This window comes from Macrotis lagotis, chromosome 7 (genome assembly GCF_037893015.1).
Source record: "Macrotis lagotis isolate mMagLag1 chromosome 7, bilby.v1.9.chrom.fasta, whole genome shotgun sequence".
In the NCBI taxonomy this organism is placed as follows: domain Eukaryota; kingdom Metazoa; phylum Chordata; class Mammalia; order Peramelemorphia; family Peramelidae; genus Macrotis; species Macrotis lagotis.
Genome location: NC_133664.1, coordinates 20011784 through 20034681, shown reverse-complemented (window position 1 = coordinate 20034681; position 22898 = coordinate 20011784). Strand labels below are relative to the sequence as shown.

General features: G+C 48.5%; 1 protein-coding gene across 1 annotated transcript in view; it reads left to right on the top strand.

The window, feature by feature from the left end:
* The window catches only part of POMGNT2 (protein O-linked mannose N-acetylglucosaminyltransferase 2 (beta 1,4-)), a 31140-nt gene that overhangs the window by 5599 nt on the left and 2643 nt on the right, over positions 1 to 22898 (top strand). The window lies entirely within an intron of this gene.

Here is a 22898-nt window from a genome sequence, read left to right as displayed (position 1 = left end):
GCTTTCTTTTTTTTTAAACTGAATTATCCAGGGGCGGCTAGGTGGCGCAGTGGATAAAGCACCGGCCCTGGAGTCAGGAATACCTGGGTTCCAATCAGGTCTCAGACACTTAATAATGACCTAGCTGTGTGGCCTTGGGCAAGCCACTTAACCCCATTTGCCTTGCAAAAACCTAAAAAAAAAAACAACTGAATTATCCAATGGTTCATTTATTTTATTGTGTATTTTTTCCATAAAATCAGCTCCTAGTTTTATTAGTTCAATGGTTTTCTTTCAGTTTTATTTGTCTCTCCTTTGATTTTCAGCATTTCCAATTTAGTCTTTAATTGGGGATTTACAATTTGTTCTTTTTCCTAGTTTTTTTTTTGTGTCCAATTCTTTGATAGATGCTCTTTCTCTATTTTCTGATGTTTAGTAATATAAATTTTCACCTAATTACTACTTTAGATACATCCCATAAATTTTGGTATGTTGTCAGATTGTCATTCTCTTCAATTAAACTATTGATTATTTCTACGGTTTGTTCCTCAATCCATTCATTCTTCAGGATTAAGTTTCTTCATTTCCAGTTAATTTTTGTTATATGACCCTTTGTTGAATGTAATTTTTATAGTGTTATGGTCTGAAAAGGAAGCATTTAATATTTCTACTTTTCCACATTTGTCTGTGAGGTTTTTATGCTCTTAATATATGGTAAATGTTTGTGTAACTGCCATATAAACACTGAGAAAAAGGTATTCTCCTTTCTATTCTCATTCATTTTTCTCCAGTGGTCTGTCACATATAACTTTCCTAAAATTATGTTAGTCTCCATGACCTATTTATTTTTTGATTAGATTTATCTAGTTCTGGGAGGGGAAGTTGAGGATTTGGTGAAGGCAGGTTTAGTATTGAGATTACTTCATTTTCTGTGGCATCTTTTAGCCCTGCTTATCTCTCTTATTAGGTCTCTTACTGCTTTTACATTTTCTGAGCCCTTTTCTTTACTCTGTGTCTCTCTTTTAAGTGTGTTTTTGGTAACCCCTATTTTTGTCAAGAGCTCTGTCACTCTTCAAGGAACCTTTGCCAGTGTCCTTGGCCCTGACCTTTGTCCAAGGAGCTCGGGCAGCTCATGAAGGGCTTGTCCAACCTTGACTAGAAGTTCTGAGAGCTGGGTCTGTCTTTTTGGTTGTCCTTGGCACAAACCCCATGAGTGCCTTCCATGTGACGCGGCCTAGATTCGGCCCCCACTCACATAGGTGCGTGCCATCCCCTCTCCCAGTAGAAAGCAGGCTCCTGGAGCCAGAAACTAGCCCCCTTTGTATGCCAAGGCCTGCCGAGCATGTGGGAGGGGGTCGGTACATTGTGTTGGTGGATGGGTCTCCCACCCCTTGGTTTCTGGCACTCGTCTCCTTGGGGGAGGCTGTGAACAGGTAGCCTCTAGATAATGAGGCTGTCAGGAGAAAGTCAGGAAGCATTGGATTAACCAAGGAGATCTCGGGCTTCCTTCCCAGCCCCTGGTGGTCTGATTGCTTCCCATTTCCCAGAACCTTGGGGCCATAGAAAGGTTAAAGATAGGCATCTGAGAGGTTGTCCAGTCCGACCTCATTTTCTTTTATGGATTTATGACTTAATTTGGTTTCTTAGTTAGCAAGTATAGCTTTTCTTTCCCTCCCATTGTCCGCATCCATTCCCCGTGAGCTGAGGGAGGAGGTGAAAGGGGGGACTCCACCCCCCTCCTAGCCCCGAGCCTCTTTCTATGGCCTCGCAGCACATCATCTTCCCATTAGAAAGAACTTCCAAGAACCCATGTTCTGTCAGTCAAGACTCACTGTGCCCCCTGGGTAAGTGGGCAGAACCAGCCCTGCCCCCCAGGCAGATCTTTGCAAGGGAGGTTCTGGGGGGTCCAGCCCCCTCAGCTGCCCTGCTGCGCCTGGCTCTTCTGGGCTCCCTAGGAGAGGGAACCAGGCCGTTTGTTGCTAGGTTACAGGTAAGTGGGCTTAGTCTCCTTCAGAGCCGGGCTGTGGTTGCCAGGGGAACCAGGTGCAGTGGGGGGCTTGGGGGGGGGTGGCCGGCCCAGACCGGCGTAGCCTGACCGGAGTGCGCATGCCATGCAGCTGTCAGTCACCGAGCCTTTATTAGATGCCTGCTGTGTAAGTGCTGGGGATGGGAGACCAGCCAGCACGCCCTCATCTTCCAGTGGGGGAGATGGCCGTGATTTCCGGATGAGCCGAGCCTGTAGATGGCGCAGCGGCATGGCCAAGCCAGGCGCCGCGGGCAGGAGAGCCCGAGCCCAAGCACCCCCCACCCCTGTTGAGATCACAGCTTCTGCCTCCCTCTTTGTGATGCCGTTCCTTGGGTATCTCAGGGAGGAAGCTTTTATGAAGCCCCTACCGTTTGGGGATTGTGCTGTAAGTGCTGACAAACATCTCTTGAGGAGAGAGGGGCTTTTTCATTCCGCCCAACAGACAATGGAGGACACCCAGGCAGAAGACTGCCATCCCCAGCCCAGGCTACCTCCAGACCCGGAGCTGAGATTTGTAGTCGTTGGGTCTCAAATCAGCTTTGCTTGAATTGCTTCATTTTCCTACACTGAGAAAATTGAACCTTTATGAATCCTAGCCAAGGAGTCAGATCCCCTTTGAGGCACCCCAGGTTTCCTGACCCCCCAGGTTTCCTGACCCCCCAGTCTGTGCTCTTCAGAGGAGGGGAAAGATAGAATCCGCAATCTGGGAGAGACCTTCGTGCTCTCTATCATATCTGACATAAGCCACCAACCAAGTAATAAGTGGGTAGACAGAAGAATGGAGGGGTGAATTAGATAGACTGACACCTATATATGGCGCCCCCAAAGTCTCGGTATGGTTTTAAGCCTAAATGTGTGTTTGTGTGTGTGTCTGACATATGTACGTATGTTTTAAATGTGAATCTCTATATTGAATAGCAGCATAGTCGATATAGAGTGTGAACTATTTGGAGCCTGCTCTTCTGGACTCTGGAACCACTGGGTGGTTACTCTGCCACATTCTCTCCATTAACAGTAATAATACTGGGTACACAGTGGGGTGGGGGTGTTTTTGTTTCTTGCTTTTCCTTGGAAAATAGGGTTTAAGTGACTTGCCCAGGGTCACACAGCTAGCACCTGCTCAACGTCTGGAACTGGATTGGAACTCAGGTCAACACTCTCTCTCCACTGCACCACCTCACTGTCCCGTAGCATGTTTTATGGTACTATTCAAGTCCTTCCCCTTGGTCTTCTCAATGGCCTTAAGAGATGAGCTAGTACAAATGGTATTATCTCTCTTTTACACACAGGGCAACTGAGGCACAGGCCTGTCCTGATCTCCCCAGATGGTAGTGCCTTCACCCACCAGGACCTCCCCACACCCATGAAATCCCAGTTTAAAAAAAGAAGTCCAGTGGATAGAGTACTGGCCCTGGAGTCAGGAGGACCTGGGTTCACATCCGGCCTCAGACACTTAATAATGACCTGGCTGTGTGGCCTTGGGCAAGCCGCTTAACCCCACTGCCTTGCAAAAAAAAAGTCTAGGCCCATGCTCAGGGCAGCAGTGATGAAGATAGACCGCCCTGAAGAGGTCCCTGCCCACAAGGTGCTTACCTTCTGCCAGGAAGAGGGTGGCTCTAGTTTGAGGCTGGCCTTGGCCTTGTTCTCTCCTGGGAGTTCAGACCATCTTTCTGTAGATACACTTAAAGATGTTTGAGAGAAAGGAGTCCGGCACCCTGGGCCCAGGTGCCACGATTGACACTTCTGGCTGAGGGGCGCTAGCCAAGTCCTCCTCTCTTGATTGAGCTTTCCAGGCGGCAGAGAAAGTGCCGACCTCTGGGGTCCCTAGGAGGCAAGGTCCTGGGGGCAGGACTTGCTGCTCGGCAGCTCTTCCCAGTACCTGCACACAGTAGGTCCTCGAGTCCCTTGTTGTGAGGCGGCGGCAGATGAGGCCTCCTTCCCTATGCAGGCGCAGGTGACAAGAGGCCACCCTTGTTCTCTCTGCTGTCGGACCTGGGCTTCTCCCATGCTCTCGCCCCTGGGGCCTGAGCTGGGAGCAGCCTGAGGTTGAAGTGGGGCCTCTTCCCCTGCTGACAGCATCCCCAGGGGGCCACGACCTCACCCCCTCCCAGATTTTGGTCTCAGTGGGGACTGGCTTCATTTGCTGTGTCCCTGTGGCTACTGGAAGGAACAGATGGGGTCCTAGAAAAGATCATTAAATCTGTAGGAATTTGATCCTATTTATTTAATCATCCAGGGAACGCCATGAAGCCATAGAGGGGAAGGCCTGACAGCAGGCTTCGACTCCACATAGATTTTTTGCTTTCCTTTCTCTTGCATGTTTATTTTCATGCGCCTTCTTAATTCTCTACCTTTTACAAAGAATTCGTTGCTCACTTGGGCCCTCATCTACGTGAGCCAGTGAGGACTCGGTTTTGCACAGGAGTTCAGCTTACAGGTGTGTGCTCTGGTTGCATAAAGAGAATAATGATGTTAGATCATTACTGAGATGAAAGGCAGATAGAGATCTGGCCTCAAAGTCAGTCTGTCCTGGGTTCGAGTTTCACTTCATACTGTCAGACACTGGCTGGGTAATGGGAGGGGGAATCGTTGCATTTTTTTCCCTGCTTCAGGCAGCTCTAAGACAGAAGGTGCTGACCTGCTTTGGTAGAGGGCATTTCCACACCAGGAAGGGAACAGCTTCTCCCGGTGCCAGGCACCCATTTTTAAGTTCATAAAATAAAATAATGGGATCATAAAAGAAGAAACCAATTAGAGTGAAGTAGTTATTAACTATTTTCCTAAATTCATGGACCTCAGGTTAAGAGCCCTCGATTGAAGTGAACCAGGCCAGATTTGGAGTTTGGAGAATGAAGGAGGGATTGTTTTTTCCTTCTTCTTTGGAGGCTATCACATGGACCCAGCTGGGCTTCTTAGTGAATTGTTTCTAAAAAGTTCCTTTTTTCTTTTGGGCCATTCCTTGGTTCTTTCCAGCAGATAGTTCTGGCTCCAGGACAGTGTTGTTGTCATGGTCCGGGGGCCTTGTTCTGAGGGGCTTCTGGCCAAGGGCTTTGAAAGGATGCAGCTGAACCTGCTTTGGTCACCTCCCCTTCCCCCTTCCTCCCAGCCCCCATTGCCTTGTTCCCTCTGGGAAGGGGTACTGCCGGGCCTGCCGACCCGGTGGGAGTTGTAGAAATTTGAGGTAAGGGGTGCCAGCCTGTGATTAAGGATCACCTCTGTTGAGGGGAGAGAGGGTGATGAGGGTTAATGATACAGGAAGGGCTGGTGAAAAGTAGGTTTTACACAGGATGAGTTTACTTTCAAAGGACACAGTTCTACAGTCTCTGGGTCCATCCCCCACGGCCCTGGTGGTGGGGAGGGAAGACGATGAGAGGGCCCGCATCAGCATCAGAACTAGATGACATTTATGTAAGAATGCCAGGATTTATACCAAGTGCTTCACGGTTATCTTAGGGGATGCTCTCAACAGTTGAGAGGAGCCTGAGGCGGGTCCCCACTCCAGGCCCAGGCCCAGCACCAGCCGGCTCACAGAGCTGGAGATGAAGTCCCACAGTGCCAGGATTTGGATATCCTGGGGTCTGATGAGAGGGTGGGATCTGGAGGTTCTTTTCCATCAAAGGTCCAGCCCATCCAAACCCCCCCAGCCTACCTGCCTGGCGTGACCAGATACACCTTGTCCATAATCTTTCTGTGCCTCAGTCTCTTTTCTCTGTAAAATGAGAGGATTGGCCTAGATCAGGGATCTTTTTGCTTGTTTGTATTGTGGCCCATTTTGACTGACTGATGAAGCACCTGACCCTTTCTCAGGGTTCTCTTTTGTTGCCTACATTCCTAATCGAAGGACCAGCTAAATTTCATTTAGAGCAAGGGGCCATTACTGTGTGCCAAGACCCCTTCCTCCCCTCCAGCTGTCCAGGGAAGCCTGTGGCCCTTTTTTAGACTTAAATTCTTAGATACATAAATTACCAATACAGAGGATTTCAGAAGAAACTGATATTTTGGAAATAGTTATCACAATATTTTTTTTCTGTTCTAAACTATTTTTCCCCTTTAATATCAAAGGATTTTAAAAAGCAAGTTAATGCCCTCACTTTAAGAACCCCCTGGTTAAATTCCCCATGGCTCTAAATCAGCCTGGTCCCTCCCCTGGGCCTCAGTTTTCTCCTTGGTAAAGAAAAGGGTTGTAGTTGGATGAGCTTTGAGGTTCCTTCCAGATCCTTTATCCCCTCATTATTTAATTTGCCCTCAGGCCTTTTAGGAGCTTTTTTCCAAATCCACTGATGGGAATTTTTATTCTTGGCTAATTTCTGATGCTAATAGAACCTGTCTTTGATCCTATGAAAGAGAAAGAGATTAGGCCTCCAAGTCATCCATTTTTTTTTCCTTTTAATTAATATTAGTGTTAGTGATAATGGTTTTGATTGCATTTGAGTTAGCTGAAGAGAAAATGACTCTGTAGACAGCTTGGAGGAGGGCTGTGGAGGCAAGCTTGCAGCTCCTTGGGCTGTTTCAGCAGAACTGCCCGGGGTCCTCCTCCCTTGTCCTGCTCCCTGCTCCTGGGTGGGGTGTGCTCTCTGCCTGCTTGACCGTGTCAGGAGGGCCCGCAGAGACCTGGCTTTTCTTGCCTTCTCCTGCCTGCCAGGCCGTTTTGGATCCTGGGGGCTTAGATGGGAGGGGGAGAAGTAGATCCGTGTGACACAAGCCTTTCTGGACACACAAGTTACCCGAGTCCTGAGGAGAATCCCAGAGGCAGCTTTATCAGTGACCGGCCGTATGAGCTTGGGCCTCCGTTTCTAAAATAAAAGGTGTAGAGGTGGATGACTCCCTTCTAACATACAAGGATCGACCTTTTTCTGCCTCTTCTAAAGACAGCTGCCGGCCCCAGCGGATGTAAGGCTGGGCCTGGAGTCAGAAAGTCTAGAGTTCAAATGCGGCTGGATGACCCGAGCAAGTCACTGAATCTGTTTGCCTCAATTTCCTCCCCTGTAAAATGGAGACCAACATAGCACCCAGCTTGTAGGGCGGGTGGCAGAGTCCAGGGAGTTCATCTTGTAAGAAACACTCAGGACTAGGTCCAGTGTCCAGTAGGGACAGTTATTGGAGGCCCGGTCTTGTCGGGGGCTCCCGGGACTCTCCTGAGTCCGTCCCCAGACCCTCTGACCCTGGGTGGGCTCCTCAGACCTGTGGCAAGGAGGATCTTGAACTAGAGGAAACCTTTAGGGGGCCTTACCCTGTGCCCCCAGAGGCAGCCTTTAAGAGGTAGGGGAGCTGGCATCCAAGCCCTGGGCCTGACTATGGAGCACCTCCTCTCTACGGTGGGGGGCAATGCTGAGTGCCAGGGCTGTGGGGATAAGAAAGGAGAAGAGAAGCAGGGCCGGATCAGGAAGGCTTCATGGAAGACTGCCTAGGGGCTGGCCGGCGATCCTAGGCCAGGGAGGGCACCCCTCATGGTTCAGCTGAAGTAGAAAGTGGCAGAGCCTTGTCTTCTAATAACAACTCCAGCCTTCTTCCACAGAATGCCAGCTCAGCTCAGATCTCCTGAGACCCTGGTCCAGGGGGAGCGCTTTCTGTGCAGGGTCTTGAGGAAGCCAGTGGGCATTGTCTGGTGGATTCCAGAATGGAGATAAGGGTCCATGAAGCTTCCAGGCGGCTTGTCCCACGTACTGGAATCCCACCCCATCCCCTCCCTTTCTGTCCTGACCTTGGAAGCCAGGCCTTAAAAACCTCAGGGGAGCTTTGGAGCAGGAGAGTAGCGTGATGGGGCCTGGGTCTTTGGAGACATTCATTTCCAGACACACTCAAGGTGGGCGTTTGCCGTACTTGATTTCCCATATAAAAATGCTTTGTTTTTCTTTTTTATCAGAATTTTTTGGGAGGAGGGGAGCTACACCACACCCTGGACCTTCTCAAGGCCACTTTGGCAGCTGTTGGAGGGAGGATGAGAAGGGAAGGGACCAGAGGGGGGCAGTTGAGAAGCTGTGCTCAGATCAGACCTGAAGGTCATTTTCCTTATTTGATGGATAATGCCATGAAGGCATTTACCCTGATTGAGGGCCGCGGCCAGGGTCTGAGCCAGGAGGTCTTTGTTCCCAGAACTCCCTGTCTCTGGCCAGAAAGAGCTTCCTCTGGGCCTGTTCTCTTTGTTCGCATTCCTGACTTTGCAGAGTTACAAGTGGTTTTTCTCTTCAGTCCCTCCCAGCTGGGGCTCCATCCCTGGTCCTGGTGTCTGTGTAATGGTGCATGTCCCCACCAGGGACCAGCGTGGAGCGTGGCTCATCCATGTTGCACTGCCACGCCCCACTGCCCTGGCCCTGCGGTGGCCAGAAGTGTCGCTGGTGTGTTTGCTCACCTGTTTACACGGGTGTCCTGGCAGGGTGGATTCTTGGACCCCAACCCCATGCATCAGTAGTAGATGCTTAATAAATGGTTTGTGAATTGAATTCTGGGGGGTGGGGGGAGAGGGGCGCTGCAGCATTGGTACCTGTTCAGATGGAAGCTGCTCAGAGGATGGCAGGCTTCTGAGGAGGGGGCTGGGGGCTCCAGACGTCCGTCTGTGTCTCTCATGCTCTGCCCTCCCCCACTTCCCCATGATGAACACTAAGACACAGAGCTTCTTTCATTGCCCCTTGTTCCCCTTCCCTCTCGTTTGATGCTGACGTTCCCTGACTTGTTGACGGGTTTCTGTAATCTAGCTAGCATGCTTGATGGTGTTGTTGGATGTCAACGTGGGACTGCCCTGCCAGGGCCTGCATTTCTCATTTTAGCCCACTGTTTCCCCAGGTGGGGTCTGGCCCCGCTTTCCCCTGGGAGCCTAGGACGGCACCCTCAAGGGGCCTGGAGGCAGGGAACTGGGGGAAGGAGAAGAGACTAGAGTCTGGCCAAGCAGCATGCTTTGCCTCAAGTATGATTTTTTTAGGGTCTTATAGTTAGAAGAAGGAAAGAGCACTGGGCCTGGAGGCAGGAAAACTCAACTTCATGAGTTCAAATCCAGCCTCAAATACATCTTAGTTTGTGATCCTTGGCTAGTCATGTTGCTCTGCCTCAGTTTCCTTGTCTGAAAAATGAGCTGGAAAAGGAAACAGCCGACCACTGTCTTATCTGCCAAAAAAAACCCAAATGCATCATGGAAGAGTCAGACACAACTGAAAATGACTGAATGGCAACAATGAAATATTAAAAGTTAAGATCACAGGATCCTAGGATCACAGGGTTATCATGATCCAAAAATTTCACAGATAGAAGGAATTTTTAGAAACCAAATGGCTTGGCTCCCCCAAGTCTCTTCCCCTCTGCTCCTCCTTCCCACTGACTCCCCAGCTGACAGAAGTGTAGTTCTGCTTATTTGCTTTTATCCCTCCCAACCAGACTCCATAAGGAGGTGGCTCGGTGGGAACCTGGGAAGTCTCTGGACTTGTGGGGGCATTGGCCGACCCTGAAAACTCTCTGAGAGGGTGAGGGTTCCATTAGAAGGGATTTTGGAGTCATTTGATCCAGGCACGTTTAAGTGACTTTGGCATATGGTTACACTGGTCAAGAACCGAGTCCAGAGTCAGCAACAGATCATCTGTCTCCGAATCTTGTGCTCTCAGCCCCAAAGCATGGCCCAAACAGCACATTCCCCCAGCTTTTACAAAGGGCTTCCCTTTGTAAAGCTTTCATGTCCTTCTGTTTGCTTCTCCCTTCTGTACCTTTGATTTCTTGACCTTTATTTCCAACATAGTCTTCTATCTAGCTGACCTTGTTGTTCCAGAGATGATTGATCCTTAATGCTTGTATAACTGAGACAATTTATGAAATGACAGCCTCAAGAGAGATTGTGGGTCATTGTACTACTAATAAAAAAAGCAAAATTAAACCAAACTGAGCTTAGGGCCTAGAGAATCAATCACATGCAGACAGGCAAAAGTAGGTCTTAGAAAAATCCATGAAAGGGGAGAGGAAGAAAGGGAATAAAGAAAGGAAGAAACATGTTAAAGAAGCTTTTGTTTGAGTCAGTTCCCATGTTAAATCATGGGATAGAAATTAAGGCCAAAAAAAAAAAGGTTCTTGCCTTTCACTAGTTTCCATTCTGACAGTAAAGAAAACTTATCAGGAGGATCTAAAGATGGGGTGGGGGTGATGAAGTTCCCTGTGTGGTTGTGTGGGTTTGAAATCCAGAGTCAGGATAAGGGTCTGAGGAGACTTTTGCAATGGCTGTAAGTATGATGTGCCTGAAGGTAATCACTAGGAATGAGCTTTCCTGGAAGGAGTTGTCCTGAGAATGAGCCAGAATCATTAGCAGAGCTCACATGAAGCCTTTCCTGATCCAGCTCCCCCACAGTCCCTGCCCACTGCTAGTGCCCCCCATGACCTTGTATTTATTTTGTGTATATTATGTGACCCTGAGCAAATCTCATCTAAAATAAAAGGGGTTGGGTGGCTAGGTGGCGCAGTGGATAGAGCACCGGCCCTGGAGTCAGGAGTACCTGAGTTCAAATCCGACCTCAGACACTTAATAATGACCTAGCTGCGTGGCCTTGGGCAAGCCACTTAACCCCATTTGCCTTGCAAAAACTTTAAAAATAAAAATAAAATAAAAGGGGTCTTCAGGAGGCTCCAAGGACTCCCCAGCTCTAAATCTATGTTCCGGTGAATCAGTGCATTTTGTATGGATTTGATTGTGCATGTCTATGTGCACATGTGTTCATATGTTTCTACACGGTATTTCCTGTGTTTATAGTAAGCTTCTGGAGGACAGGCATGGTTTCATTTCTCGCTCTGGAGCGCCAATCTCAGCAGGGCTCCTGGAGCATATGATTATGCACTTAATAAATTCTTGGTTGAGTCCCAGAGTGACTTCACAGAATTTACTGTTTGGGTGAGAAGGTGGCACAGACAGCGTTTCCCCATCTTAGACATGTGCCTTTCCCCGGGGTCCCACGGAGCCCTCGTAGGGTGGGAGCAGGGCAACTACTTCTCTAAGTAGACATCATCATCAGTGACAATGGCCAGTGAAGGAACTAAAAAAGCCAGAGAGGTTGAGGAACTTGCCCATAGTCACCCAGGAAATAGCTCCGAACCATGGATGGGATTTGACCCAGGTCTTGCCTTCAACTTTCTGACAACTGAATATACGTGAGGGAATTATGGTCTGATGGTAAATCATTGCTCAGGACCCTAAAGGGGCCAGAGCTGCTGCAAGTTAAAATCACTTCTTTCCTCTCCTGAGGCCTCCCAGGACAGTTAAGGTGCTGCCAGCTCCCCCCGTGGCACAGAGCGGTGCTAACCGAGCCACCTGCTCCTCTGGCCATTGATACGAGTGAGAGGGAAAGGAAGTGGGTCTTCTCTCAGGAGGGCCAGCAGACACTTCCTAGATTGTTCTCTTCCTTGGTAGTTTGCTGTCTGTAGCAGGAGAGTGTAGTCTAGATTTGGGACCTTGGAAATAACAAGTATAATTTATACTAATCTCTAACTGAAATTTAGCCTTTCCTTCAGTTGTTTAAAAACATTATTCTGAGAAGGGTTTAGCAGATGCCAAAAGCATCCAGACCATCAGAATGGTCAGAACCTCTGGTTTCTAGGGTTCTAAGCTGAAAGGTACCCCCAGAGATGGCCTCATTCAAATCCCTGGTTGGGCAGAGGAAGAAGCCAAGAAACAGTGACTTGTCCAAGGTTACAGAGGAGAGGGCTTGACATTTGTCTCTTAGTCTGTTGAGCAGGTATTTAATTTCAATAGATTTTATTGCTCTCTTTTTTCTAATGTCATCTAAATGTCTTCCTGCATCCCCCCACTTCCACTCTCTCAGGGAGCTATCCATTATATAAGAATTTTTAAACAGAAAACATGCTGAAAAAACTAGCCTAAAAACCCAAATTTGCCATGTGGACGCCTGTGGACACCTCCCCACCCATCTCTGAGTGGGGAGACATCTCTTATTTTAACAGTTATTTATTAAGGTTCCTTTGTTGTTTTTTCCATGTCCAAGTTCCCAGATCTAGGCTATGCTTCCTTGCTATAGACAGAAAACTACCAAGGAGGAGAACAATCTAGGAAATGTCTGACTGTTCTCCTGAGAGAAGGGAGAGGAGCTGGTGACTTAGTTGACACTGCTCTGTGTCATAGGGAAAGCTGACTTTGGGAACAGAAGATAGAAAAATAGCATTGAAACAGTCCCTGCAACCAAAGAGCTTACATTCTAAGTGGGGAGTCTGGGAACGTATATAAGTATGAGCAAAATGTGGTATAAAAAACTGTTGAGATTTTTCGGTTTTAGCCTAACTGCCTAGTTTTCTTATTTATCCCTCCAAACTGTATCATTGAAAAATTAACAGGCATGCACCATCTATACCATTGTTAGAATCATAAATGAGGACGATGGACAGATCCACCCCTACTGGGACTTAGGGGTGCCCTTGTGCCACGAATCTGCTCTTGGGCCCCAGACATTCAAATGAGTTTAAAATCTACTGTACTGTTTTTCCTACCCCATAGGGGAGGCTAAGTGTTAGAGTGGAGGGAGCACTGGATTTGGGTCAGAAAAACCTGGGTCCAAATCATGACTTTTCTATTTACTCTCCTTGGGATCTTGAGCCTATTCCTTGAGACAGCCTGCATAATTCCTATTCCTCTATTAAACTGGAAGCCAGTGAAGGTAGGGAACCATAAACCCCTCAGAGATTCCCATTCCTTATTTGATTGAAGAGATAGGGCACACCCATCAACTTGAGTTTCCTTTTGATCTGAAACCTCTTCCAGAAGCTTACCTTGGTCTGAAGGACCCTTAGCAACTGCGCCTTTGGGAAGCTTGGGTCAGGATCAAGTCCCAGTATTCTGCTCTAGCTGAGAATCTGACCTGGCATCTTGAAGCCCAGCTCCTAGAGGACCAGCCTCTGTAAAGCCTATTGGACTCGAGGACAGTCTAGCTTTTGTTTAAAAGGTCATCTGATGCTTTTCTTTATCATCAGCTGTAAAGTTCTAAGTACAGGGTATGCTTCAGGCCCTGTAGTTGGTGAGAGCAGAAAAACCATTTTGAGATACTTGACTTTTGTGTAATTACTGCTAACCTTCCTACATTCCCATGTTCTTTTTTTTAATTTTTTTTTTTTTAGGTTTTTGCAAGGCAAACGGGGTTAAGTGGCTTGCCCAAGGCCACACAGCTAGGTCATTATGAAGTGTCTGAGGTCGGATTTGAACTCGGGTACTCCTGACTCCAGGGCTGGTGCTTTAATACACTACGCCACCTAGCCACCCCCAACAAGATCATCTTTTTATTATTATTATTTTTTTAGGTTTTTGCAAAGCAAATAGGGGTTAAAGTGGCTTGCCCAAGGCCACACAGCTAGGTAATTATTGTCTGAGACTGGATTTGAACCCAGGTACTAGTGACTCCAGGGCCGGTGCTTTATGCACTGCGCCACCTAGCCGCCCCTGATCCCCATAGTCTAAGAGGACTTTGCTCTCCTCGCTGTGATAGGGACCACAAGGTGGAGACAAAGACACTGGTTGGGAGCTGATCCCTGGAATCCCCCATTTCCCTGCAGCCGTCCAGGGAGCTTTGTTCAAAGGCTAGTCGATGGTTAACCCTTTCCTGTTGGCAGGACTAGGGTACCACAATCATGGGGTCATAGACTAGAGTTGGAAGGGCCCTAAGAAATCTCCTTTTGTAAACAAGGAAACTGAAGCCCATACTGGGGGGGAGGACGGGGCATGGGATGACTTGCTCTAGGTCACACAGTAGTGAATGGCCAATAAAGGACATGAACACAGGTCCCTGCTTCCCAGTGCAATGCCAGACTTCAGCTTCTCATTCTGAATTCTGGTTAGGCAGGAATAGATCCCTCCAGTCTCCCCCCAGCTCCGGTACCCTGCCTTAATCAGAAGAACGAATGGTGTCAAAGGACAGCGGGGTCCAGGAAGAATGTCCTGGTTCCAGACGGGACCTCATAACTTAGTATTGTCCCCAAGGTCTTCCCCACCAGGTTTCCTATTGCCAGGGTCTGTGAGCTCTGTCTTTCTTGTCTTTGAAGTTCTCTAGATGGAGTTTCAGCTGGGTACTGAGCAAATCGTGCGCCTACCTCCTCAAGTTCAAGGGTAACTCCTCCTCATGGACAGATTGCAGGGAATCTCAGTGCCCCCTAGACCTTCAGAAGGAAAACCCTTTCCTTCCCTAGCTGTCTCAGTATGTGTCTAGGCCCCCACCTTTCTGCCAGGTAGCCTCATCCCATCCAAGGGTGTGCAGGAAAAGTAGCCAGAGGAAGAGAGAGGAGATTCACCGTTATTTTAGAATGTTTGAAGGGGAGGGGGAGCAGGAGAAAAGGTCCCATTTCATTATTGACTCAGGATGCCTGACAATGTTGACAGTACAGGGAAACATTTCTTCAATTCAGTTCAATTCAGCAAGCTTTCCCTCAGGTTGAGAGAGTTGAGATATTTGGATTTTTTTTTTTTTTTAGGTTTTGTAAGGCAGTGGGATTAAGTGGCTTGCCCAAGGCCACACAGCTAGGTAATTCTTAAGTGTCTTGAGACCAGATTTGAACCCAGGTACTCCTGACTCCAGGGCCAGTGCTCTATCCACTGTGCCACCTAGCTGCCCTCTCTGATTTTTTTTTTTAAATTAAAAACAAAACCTTTAACATATTGTCTTAAGTTCCTTACTGCTGACCTTCCTAGGGAAGTTGACATTTTGGGGTGGGGGAGTATAGTTTTACACAAAAGTCAGTGGGGGGGGTTGGTGTGTGGGGAGCAAGGTGAACTTGTGATTTCTTCGGAGTGAAGAAACTCCCTTTTCAGATTCAGAGAGACCCCTCTCCAACCTCCTAGTCTTAGTGAGTGTCCTGATGTCTGAGAGGTCTTACTTGCTCAGGATCCTCTAACCCATCCATATGCATATGTGTCAGGAAGCATTTGAACTTGGGTCTCCTGACTAAAAGCTAATTCTCCATCTACTTTGCCTCATTGGATTTATACAGAATGACCACAAGAGGGAGAAAGTGCAGAGTAGATAGGAGATGGGATGGAAATCCTAGAAAAGGGAGGAGACCAAGTAAAGGGTAGTGATGGAAAAAGGTAAAGGTGAGAGTGGCAGAGTGAAGAGAACAGGTTGGGCTTCTGTGCTTGTCCTGGAGGTGGCTCTGAGGGCAGGTGTAGGTCAGGAGGTGGTGCGCTCTTTTACCCATCTCGTTGGGGCTCTTTGGGAGCTTCGCCATCCCTGATCAGGAACTATTTTAGGAGGAAAACCTTTTTTGTAATGTGGAGGTGACCCTACTCCGTGTTGCCTGAGTGGGGGCCTGGTGACGGCTCATTCCGGAACACCAGCTGCCTCCTTCACCCAGCAGATGGGACGGATCTTAGAGGAAGACTCCTCTTGACTTTCATAATGGGCTCTTGAGCATGAGCAGGTGAATGTCCCATTCTGTTGGGGCTCTCACTCACCCAGGAGAGAAACCCAGCTTGGCAGCAAAGACATTTAATGGCTCTTGTGTAGCGGCAGAACCAGAACTCAGATCCTGGTCTCCTGACTCTTAACTGAATTCTTCCCCCACCCCAAATCCAAGCCAACAGACATTCGTGTAGGTCAAGGGACAATGTGATATGGTGGACAGAGAGCTGGTCAGAACTGAGTTCAGGTCCTTCCTCATTCTGGCTCCATGTCACTGGGCAAGTCTTTGACCCATCCAAGACTGTCAGTTGCAGAATAGGTGGCATTGGTGGAACTCCCTCGTCTGTACCATAAAATAAAATATTCTGTTTAAAACAAGGAGTATCATAGGGTAACAAATGGAGACCTGAAAGGGACCATGGAAGTCATTTTTTTAAATTTTTTAATATTTTATTTGTTTTCCTGGTGGCTAGGTGGCACAGTGGATAGAGCACCGGTCCTGGAGTCAGGAGTACCTGAGTTCAAATCTGGTCTCAGATTAATAATTACCTAGCTGTGCGGCCTTGGGCAAGCCACTTAACCCCATTGCCTTGCAAAAACTTAAAAATATATATTATATATATATATATATATATATATATTATTTGTTTTTCAATTATATATAATAGTTTATCTATCTTTTTTGCTAAGGTTTTGAACTTTACACTCTTCTCCCATTCTCCCTTCCCCTCCCCCCATAGAAGGCAATCTGATAATATTATTCCCATGTTATTCATTGATCAAAACTGAATGTGTTGAGAGAAAAAAACATCTCGGAAGTCATTCTTATCCAACCCTTTCATTTCCCATTACCTGTAACATCCTCAGGGTTGATCTGAAGTTCTTTGGGCTCCCGGTGTACAGCTCTTTAAAAACAAGGTGAAAATGGTAGCTAGGGTTAGGCTCCTGGACCCCTCCCCTCCCCTCCATGCTTAAATTGGCATTTTGAATCCATCCTGTTGAGGGCAACAATTTCACAACATCCGAGCTAAACAGAGGAAGGAGATGCCACCACTCTTACTAAGATTACAATCTCTTCTTCTGGGACTTGTCTTGAAAACCAAGCCCCTCGGGGAGCAGAGCTAGCGAGGGTCTTCCCAGCTCTTTCCACTAAGCCCAGGGACTTGCTAAAAGCCATTTACGATCACGTTTCTCTTTCTGGTGATTGGACCCCCTCCCCCCTCCTCTCTTTCTTTCTCTCCCCCTCCCCCTGTCTTTGTGTGGCTGTTTTTAGCACCAAGAGCCAGTGTTGGGAGCAGCTCCCTGCATTGGTCTTGGATTCTCCCAGGTCCTGCCTCCTCTCCTCCTAACGAAAGGGAAGCCCCCCACCCTCTGGGCCTCCATCCATCCTGCGTCTGGGGCCCCTGGGCTCCCTCAGTCTCCATCCCGATTGTCTCCCCTTGGTGCCGGGCTGCCCCGGGGGCGCCTGCAGGAACACTGCAGCAAATCATCCCGACTGAGGTGAGCCTGGCCAGAAGGAGCATGCCCAGAGCTGGAGGGGAGGGGGCTGGGGTCGGGGGTCGGGGCTGCTCATGGAGCAGGGCTGGCAGAGCAGAGGAGCCAGGGAGCAGGGAGGGGGAGCGGCGCTGTCCGGTGCGGGTGGTGCTGAAGGGCGCCTGGAGCCGCTGCGGCTGGCAGTGGCCTTGGGGGTGAGGGGCTCTGGGCTTTGATTTTTGGGAGCATTCTGGATCTTTCACTGCAAAGCTTTGAGGAAGCTTGAGCCCCCTGCCCTGTAGAGATGTTGGCAGTGTGGATGGAGCGGAGCCAGGAAACTCGGGGCTTCTTGTGAAGGAGAGATCATGTTCCCTTCCTAAAGATGCTGCCTCTGTCTATCTGTCTGTCTGTCTGTCTGATGAACTGGGCAGCTTATCAGCTCCATCATAGTTTTACCCCAAAATGATCCCCTCCCCCCATCACCTCCATGGATTAACCATTGCCTCTCTGTTCTTGTCTGGGATTTCTAACACATAGCACCAGTCCCAACCAGGAGTTGGAAACAGACTCCTTTCCAGAAATCCAGCCTTCTTGAAATCCTTGCTTAGATAACAGAAATACTGGGAGGCAAAAGGAAGGACAGGGTTGGGAGCAGTACAAAGGATAAAGAATAGACAGGTTATGAGAAAATCTCCAAAACCGTCTACCTGAGTACAGGAAATGTTTGAGGGCTGTCATCATGTCTCCTTCAGATGCCAGTTCCTGCAGAAAAGAGAACACAGGCATTCTCTCTCTCTCTCTCTCTCTTTCTCTCTCTCTCTCTCTCTTCTCTTTTGGCTTTTGAGTGTGGTAGCCAGCTGCCCCTTGGGTATAGATCTGGGGGTTCAAGCTAAAACATGATGTGGCAGCTTGGGAGTTGGGAAACCTGGAAGTGGAAGGGTGAGAGAGAACTGAGAAGACTAATCCGTGGAGGTAATGGGGAGAGGGGATCATTTTTGGGGTGAAACTATGATGGACTTGGAGCCAGGAGAGACTTGAGTTCAAATTCTGACCCTGGTACTGCTTCTTAGTTGGTAGTCCTCTGATCTCCTCTTCACCCCACTTGCAGAGTAGCGTTTTCAATATCTAGGGTGTTCACTCTTTCTGGAAGGGGGGAGGGGGTTCTTATCAGAAAATCAGAATCACAGTCCTGGATCCACTCCTGGACAGCATTGTGATCTTGGGCTCCCTCTCTGAGCTTAAGTTTCTTCATCCATAGAAGCTTTGTTTCAGTAGGAATTTGTGTTCATTTGTTACTGATTAAATTCCAGAACTGGCCACCTTTAATTAATGAAGTTGCTGTAAAGTGATGAGTCATGCAAATTACATCTTCTTCAAGGATAAAAGCAAACCCCACTTTAGTACTAACTATGAATTAATAATAATAACAGCCTTAATAATAATGCACTTAAGAAATGTTTATTGACTAACAATTCCCTAGTCTTTGAGGCTTATGAAGCCCATTTCTAACTACATGCTTGTGAAGGGAGGGCTCCAGATATTGCTGCCCCTGTTTTGTAGATGAAGACACTGATGAACTGAAGGTGAAGAGGGTGGGATTCAAGGCCTGCTCTCCACCCTGACTCCTCAGTAGAATGCAAGCTCCTCGAGGACTGGGGCTGTTTTTGCAACCCAGTGTCAATAAATGGTTACTGCCTTGTTCAAGATAACAGAAGGTGCTTTGGGGAAGGTGGCATAGTAAGGGTTGTGACCCTAGTATGTAGACCCACCACAGGGTGCTGCTTGCTTGTTTGGTCAGCATGAGGCCTTTTGTCCCTCACAGAGATTCCCCCCGCCGTTCAGGGTCCGCTTCAGTGGTCGTGACAAGGTTATCTTCCTTCCTTGTGGCCCCTCTGCCCCTCTCTTGGGGCACTCAAAAGGGGGTGTGCTGTGGAGGAGACTCTCCCATCGGCAGTAGCCCAACCTCTGGTGTTGGGGGTTTGTGAAGGAAGCACAGAGATGGAGAGAGCATGCTGGAGGTCACCCAGCAGAGCCTTATCCATCTAGGGACTGGAGTTCTCTATCCAGCCATGGCAGGTTGCCTTCTGCGTCTGTCCTGAAGCATGAATGGGAGGAAGCTCAGTAGAGGCAGGGAGTTCAGCCTCCCGCAGCTCTCCACAAGGAAAGGAAGAGCTGGACTCCTGCCCCTGCTCAGCCTAGCTAGGCTTAGTGAAGACAGATTAAGGACATGTATAGTGCACCATCAGTGGAATAGTGACCTAGGAAGCCCAGGGGGCAAAGTCATGAAAGAGCTGGCTGTGGAGTTATGATGTCCTGGGTTTGAGTCTCCCATTGAAACACAATGCCTGTCACAGTGTACTTGCCTTTCCCTGTGGTGATAACCAGCACTGGCAGAGGGAATTCCTGCATCTGGGAGTTTCCCGACCACTGAAATCCCAGGACCAATCCCCATCACAAAGGAAATAGGTACCTTTTGTTCTTGGCACCATCTTCACAGAAGATTCAGCCTCCTGCCTTCTTTTCTTCAGACTCTGGGGGGACCCAGACAAAATGAAAATATTTCCTGCTTTCTGGGAACCAACATCCTGCTGGAGAAATAAAATAAGAGTCTTACCTTTAGAACTGGAAGGGACTTGGAGACCAGAGGAGGAGGCCAAGAAGCTCAGTGAGCTGCCCGAGGTCACATAGGCAATAAGGAGCAGAGGCAGGATGTCCAATATCCTGGCCACATCAATAAGTAAAATGCAGGAGATGTGAGGAACAAGAGGAGATGGAGTTTCAGGAGTGGACTCAGAGGAGGAGGGCCATCCCTGTTAGCCCCTACAGAAGCTAGATCTGAAGAGGCAGGAGTGAGGGAGGCCTGAACAAGGACTGGGAGTGGGGCATTGCCAGGTGTCCATCTGGAGGGAGGGCTGCTTCAGTTGCCAAGCTGAGGAGCTGGCACTTTGAAAGGGTGAGGGGTGGAAGGGAGAACAGAGCAAGTGGAGAGAAGTTGAGGCAGACTCTAGGCTCCCCTCTACCACAAAAAGTCCTGTGACCAATTTAGGCCACTTCTGGCCTCTCTCCTTGATTCCACTTCCAAGTTAAATACTGAATGTGCCAAAGGGCAAGAGCCAACTTAGGATAGTGACCCCATTGGCATCAAACCATCCAATCATTTCTGGCTAGATGCCAAGAGGAGCTGCCAGCTCCCCTTATGTGGTCCTGGGCTGGATGTGCAGACCCTGCCCCAAAGAGTAAAACCCAGTCAGGCAACCTGACTGATAGCCCAGCCAACCCAGAAAGGAGAAAATGATTACAAAGAGTCCCTTTCCCCAGACAAAGGTTGTACTTAATTGGATGTGGAGGAGTCAGAAGTCAGGGCTTTGGGGGACAGGGACTGATGGGAATGTTGACAGATGGGGGATCAGGCAGAGAAGGCAGGGGACCCCTTGCACTATCTTGGGTTTTTCTCTGGATACTTCATGGTTCTCTTTTAACAGAATGCATGTTCCTGTAGGGCAGGATTGGCGGTCGTTGTCCCCAACTCCTGCAGGCTCTCAGTCAGTGCTTGTTGATTGAATGAGTAGGTGGTGGTGAGGGGACCAGAAGGGACCAAGGTTAGTTTGTGGCCTGTTGAATTTTCTCAGGGTTTGACCTAAGCTTCAAAGGGTGGTGGGAAGCTCTCTGCATCCAAGTGAGGATGAGGAAACAGTGCTCATGGAAAGAACGCTAGGTGGGCCTTTAGAAGGGCCTGGATTCAGATTCTACCCGGCATTTACTAGCATGTGACTGTCCTGGCAGTCGGTGGACTTGGAAGTGTGAACTCTATCCCTTCAGTCTGAATCAGTGTCCTCATCCCTACAATTCTGCTGATGGACTAGAAGAGCTATTTTCATGACATCAGTACTTTCCCACCCCCCCACCCCCAAACCTTTGTTTCCTCTGATGTCATGTGGGGACCTCACTTACCTTGGGAATCAAATGAGATCCTGGGTGGAGCCAGGCTTTGTGAACCTGGAGGGGCCATCCAGAATTTAGAGCAGGGAGGCACTCTGGTGACCATCTGGTGACCATCCGGGCCAGCCAAGACTCAATATCCCTGAACAGTGGACATTCAACCTCTGTTCCAAGGCAAGAGAGGAAACCCAGCAGCCCCCACTCCTTGGGCCCTGCTCCAGGCAGGAGGTATCGCCTGCGCCCACGTCCTTACTTCCTCTGGGGTCAAACTTCCAGACCCTTGAAGATGCTCTCCATCTCCCCAGTCCTGTCTCTTGTAAGCCAAGCTTCCTGGTTCCCAATTGGGGTTCTCCCATGCTGTCAGCACTCCTCAGGATACTCATCAATGCCCTTCCCAAAATGGACTGCCAAGAGTTGAATACAATACCCCAAATGGGTCTCCCCCTAAACCCGGAGGATAGGCCTTTTAATGGCACAAATTCCCAGGTGGCCAGAAGTTACTTGGGAATCTTTCATAGCTGCCTCAGTTTATCATCCACCCCCTTTACTTGTAGACTATGGGAGAGGTTTGGTTCTTTCTACGAAGGGCATCTTGTAAGGCTCTTGTAATGCCAATATTTCAGAATTCCCTCTTCCTTTTCTGTCCCCAAAGGCTTGCTGCCGTAGCTAACAATCACCTTTATTCTTTGCCTATCTGAAAAAAAAAAACCTCTGACCAATGCCCTGCCCCAGTAGCCCAGCATCCAGTGGCCATCTGCCATTGAAGGGTAGAGGGAGCCTGAAAAATGTGGAGACCCCCCAGTGTATCCTCTGCCTCACCAGAAATAAAATCCACACGAGTCCAAGGAAGATACTGCAGGCGCCAGCTCCCCATCACCTATGAAGAGCTGGCTGCAAGCCGGGCATCACGGCCCTTCTACCCAACCTTCCCAGCTTCTAAAATGAAACAGTCTTTGCCAAGTGACTCACTTAACAGTTTTTGGGTTTCCCTCCTCCTACGATGTCTTCCATTCAGTCTTGTTTCCTGATACCCACCACTTCACTAAGCCTCATAGAAACTCCCCCACCACCAATGCTCAGATTCATCCCCAGACCAAAGAGATTGTCTGATGCCCACCCCCTACAAGTTTTGGCCCCATAAGCCAGTGGGTAACTTCCTTCATTTGTTCATTTAGTATCTTTTGTGAATTAGGATTGAAAGAGGGGTTTTCATGTCTCACCAGCCTGGAGCTACCAGCAGCTTCTCCTGGACCTGACCTGACTCCAGTGGTCATGGGAGCTTTGATGTGCCCCCCTTGGGCTCCCAAAGATTTGCCTTGTTGATGCCTGATGTTATGGGGGTCACCTGGTGAGCTTATCTGAGCTCAAAGATCTGCCTCCAGGGGCAGAGACTACACCACCACACTGGGTTTATTCAGTGTGTTTTAACCCTCCCTCTCTTGTAAACCAAGCATTGGGATACAAAAAAGACAATAAAGAGAACGTGGAGTTGGGAAGGGGGCTCCTTTGGGAGACCTTGAAAGAGACTGGGTCAGGAAAGCAGATATGTATGTGTATGTGTGTGTGTATCCATGTGTGTGTTCCACTGTGCTCCTCTCTAGTTGACTAAATATCAACCAGGTCAATCATACCTCTCCTCTTACCATGGTCACTGTTTTACTCTGTCTTTCCTGTCTTTCTCCCCTATTTTTCCTCTGTCTCCCCCCTTTTTTCCTCTCTTTTCTCTCTCCCCTCTTTTCTCTGCCTCTCCCCCCATTTTCCTCCGTTTCTTTTCTTTCTCCCCCCCTTTTCTCTCTCCCTCCATTTTTGTTTTGTCTCTCCCCATTTTGTTTTCTCTTTTCTGTCTCTCTCCCCCCTTTTTTCTTGTTTTTTTCTCTGTCCCCCCCTTTTCTTCTCTGTCTGTTCTGCTTTTCTCTTCTCCCTCTCTTTCATTCCAGTCTGGGCCATAGAGAGCCCTGGGGGAAGGTATTGGTTTACCACTCAATTCCGTCTTCTTTTTAAGAGCCTGATACCTGTATATCAGTTTTGGGGGATTCATTAAAATTATCCTCTGAGTTTGTCAAAATTGAAAGAGGTTACATGTTGGCCTTGATCTACAGACTTCCTTGAAAGTCTGTTCCTGG